Source organism: Empidonax traillii, unplaced genomic scaffold, assembly GCF_003031625.1.
Source record: "Empidonax traillii isolate 1590-97213 ecotype Southwest subspecies unplaced genomic scaffold, ASM303162v1 scaffold246:size859669, whole genome shotgun sequence".
Lineage (NCBI taxonomy): Eukaryota > Metazoa > Chordata > Aves > Passeriformes > Tyrannidae > Empidonax > Empidonax traillii.
The window spans coordinates 800,297-804,215 of record NW_020955439.1 but is presented as its reverse complement, the minus strand read 5'-3'; the positions used below and the strand labels follow the sequence as shown (position 1 = coordinate 804,215).

Genomic DNA, 3,919 nt, shown 5'->3' with positions numbered 1-3,919 from the left:
AGGATGAAAAAAGGCTGTGTGAGAGGCTGGGGGGTGAATGGGGCAGGAATATCGAGGGATGTGTGGTTGTGAGGGAGGGGGTGCAGGAGTTTTGATGGGGCATGGAAAGGAGGGAGGGAGACGCTGCAGCAGCTGCAGCCTGCACCCCTCAGTACTGATAACACCCCACCCTGCATCATGTGTGTGTGCTGAGCTGAAGCTGGGGTGGGTCACATCTCCTTGGCCTTGGGAAAAAAACATTAACCTCTACCTGGGACTTTTCCCTCACCATTTTGCTCCAAAATGTAACGAAGGGATCTGTATGACCTACTGAGTTCAGTCAGATTCTCTAAAATTCATTGACTAGCATGTGAAAGTCCTGTAACTAGACATTTGCCTTAACCCAAAACGTTGGATTGAGGTCATTACACAGACATTACATTTGGTTGTTTCAGCTGACTCGTATGGCAGATAAAATCTGAACGCTGAATGCCTTATTCCCTCAAATTTGGCCCAGCAATGTGTAAATTGAGTTCAGGGCAAGTTTGCATCACCACACCAGCACGGCTCTCCAGGCTGCTGTCTCAGCTTGGCTCAGCTTTGCCATGAAATCTGTGGGAAATGTGCCAGAAGCCAGGCGTGGGGACAGGGATGGTTACCTCTAACGAGCCTGGAGATGAAAACTGCCGTGAAAAACTGTTGCATCAGTTTTCACAGCAGACATTAAAAATACATCCTCTTGTCCAGGCAGCTCAGTGTTGATGGAAAAAAGTCACAGTCGTGCATGGGCTCATCTGTTTACAAACAGAGTCCATTAGAACATGATTATGTATAACATGGGCTCTTCCTCTGCAAGATCCTCAAATCCATTGTTTACATTGCACCTATATTAACAAACCACAAAATAAGCTGGAAGCGTCTTTAAAACGTAATTTTTTTTTTTTATTTTTTTATTTTTTTTTAGGATGGGGATGTGGAAACTTTCTGAAATTGAAACAGTACACAAGGCAAATGAATAAAAGAGTGGTTTGTGTCTTCTGGAATGAGGAGATCCAACTTTTCAAAATGATTTTTCCCTCAGAGAGGGGAATTTAATTCAAAGAGCGTTAGGCAGCGCACACTCCCTCTCTGACAAGACACCGAAGTTGGTAAATTATATTTAAAATCGAGCAGGAGACCCTGGAGTCAGTGTTGAAAAGCTCTCCTGCTGAGTTCAAGCACAGATCTGCTTAAAGTGGGATGTCCTTGCTCATTCATACTCGGGAGTTACTCAGGCATGACTTGCACTGAAAAATTATGCAAACCCCCATTAATTTACGGCAATTGTTTCCAGCCTGGTGTTTCCTAACCAGGCTGAAAACTTGCTTGCGATGTTCCACCGGGATAAAGCAAACAAAGGGTAAACAGAGGCCAGAGGAGAACAGGCAGATGTGCAGGAGCTGTTCACACACACACACAGAAAACTGCCTGTCCCGGGAATTCTGACGTCTGTCTGCAGACACAGGGTTACACTAACGAGGCAGGGAGAGCCTCCAACGCCACACTGGGCCATTGCACAGAAATGACAGCCGTTTCAGACGAATTAGACTGGATTTATTCGGAATTATCTTCTGCAAACCCCAAGCTTTTAATTTGCACAGTACGAATGTCGTGCCAGGGAAGCATTCGGAGCAAAAATCTACATGTGGCAGGAGATCCCAGATCTGACTTGGTCTGGCAAGGAAGGTGTTCCCAAAATGCAATTTTTTCTCACCCCAGTGAGGTCTCCAAGAGAGAAGTTGGCTGTTCACTTTGAGCTAACAGCCTTTTCCCTTCTCTGCTGCTTGACAAGGTCTTAGAGATCCCACACTGTTAATGTTGCTAGGAACATTTCCTAAGGTATTTCCTAAAGATTAAACACTAGTATTTAAGAATATAACGTAAATCCCAAATATTTTTAAGTTATGTGCTCTCTTAATTGTATAATTTTCTGAAATATGGAAGTCAATAACATCTTGTCTCAATCAAAATAGCTTTCAATAGGTGTTTAAAGAAAAGGATAACTGGTGTGTATTTTCCTCTTCTCCTTTTTGTATAAGTGATAGCTGGGTTGCTGAATATTCCCATTTATTAAACAGAAATTCTCGTGGGGCCTGTTCAGTCTGTGCAAAAAGCTGGATGTTTGTGCCAGTCCTTGCAGATGCTCAGAGCCTCCTCTCCTTGCCTCGTGGAGGCTTACTGCTGCCACAGGTGAGGTTTAAAGGGCCCTGTAGGACTTCGCTCTTTGAATTCTGTGGTGGTGGGCTGTGAAATCTCCACATTAATGAGCGTGTAAATGTTTCATATTCGGATTTTGTGCTGTTAATTTTAGAAGCCACAGAGTGCTGCTTGTTTCCTGGTGTGCGTCTCACCGGGCGAGTGCTCGTGTACAGACCACGTGTGTAAAACTGAGCACAACACGTTAAGCTCCGTGATTATTTGAAACTGAAATTCCTTATTCACTAGTATTTGTCCTAGCAAAGTACAAGGGTTCAAATATTTGCAGAAGGCACCCGTGAAGCAGCTGTAAATATGGCTGAATCTGCTGCTGAATTTAAACGAATATTTGCAAATTTTTGGCTAAGCTGTAGTGCAGAAGGTTTGTAGGTGCCAGTGCTTTACTCTTGCCAGTGTACACTTGCAGCTAAGCCCACTGGATTTAGCTTTTATTAATTTAAAAGGAAAAGTACAGCCTAGTTAGAAAAAAAATCCTATAACAAACCCCTTAAAAAAAACCCACAGAGAACATCAGGAGTTTTAGATAAACACACACATTAGTGCTCTGGGGGGAAAGTAAGTAGGGTGTAGTTTAACTCTTGCATTTGCAGGTGGCACCAGCAGTGCACAGAGGTTGAAGGAGGAGTGTGCTGCTCAGGATTCACCGCTCAGGGATGAGTCCTGCAGGCCAAGATCTCTCCCTGCAGTTCCAAAGAGCTCATTCTCTGGGTGGAAGACAGGGAGATTGTAGTGGTTTTCAGGAAACCTCCTTTTAGCCAAATTTTGTGTTTTCAGCGTGAAAATGGGCTCAGTGTGATCAGGACTCAGGATATTTGGGTTCAAGGGGATGCAGTTTGCTGAGGTTTGGAAAGCTTAGTAAGGCAGGCACTGTTTGGGCAATGTGCTCATCTGTCACCTGCCTGGATACACATCACTTCCAGTTAGTTTTGCTGCCCTTATTGCACCAGGAAATATCTGGATGGCAAAGCACTCATAGATTTCTAGGAGGATCTCTTGCTTGGCTTCCTAATGCTTAAAATTCAATAAAGGACTTGCTGTTGTAACTTGTGCTCTGCATTTTCAGGATTGCTTTGTGCTCCCACCACGTCCACAGTCAAACAGAGCCCGAGGGATCCAGGAGGTAACAAACCCAGCAATGTGTATTGTAGAGTAGTTTTGAGTCCTTCCACCCAGCTTTGGAGTGCCCAGAGGTGCTGGGTGGCCAAAGGAGCTGTAGCTGAAGTGTCAGAGCGACGTCCAACACCAAAAGTTACAGTGTTGGTGAGCATGTCTGTAGCATTTGTGTGATCAGAAGCTTATACCTGTTGTCTGCTCTACAGGCTCCTCAGCTCCTCTTCCCAAAAGGGTGATATTGTCCCTGCATGAATTTGGAAGAGTTACGTTTGGGTTGGGTAAGGAAATACTACCTTTATAACCAGAGAGCCCAGAACTGGCAACACCCAAAGCTGGGTCAGTGACTGTGGCACAGATTTGAGTTTTCTGCCCTATTAACATAAAAAACCCCACCGTGTTTTCTTAGGCTTGGATATGTGCACTCTACAAGAATTCTCTTCTTTGACTTTACACACCTGCACACCTCACATTTTCCAGATGCGTTTTTCCTGATGATGTTTTTATTAGTAGTATTCATGGTCAGTGTGTCTTAAGAGTGTCCACAAATTCTGCCCAATATACATTCTGTTCG

General features: G+C 44.2%; 1 long non-coding RNA gene across 1 annotated transcript in view; it reads left to right on the top strand.

The window, feature by feature from the left end:
- LOC114059867 overlaps positions 1-2,474 on the top strand; it is a 28,543-nt gene extending 26,069 nt beyond the window's left edge. Inside the window, exon 4 of the long non-coding RNA XR_003571752.1 lies at positions 2,464-2,474. This is a non-coding gene — a long non-coding RNA (uncharacterized LOC114059867). The remainder of the gene's footprint in view (positions 1-2,463) is intronic.
- The last annotated feature ends 1,445 nt before the right edge of the window (positions 2,475-3,919 follow it).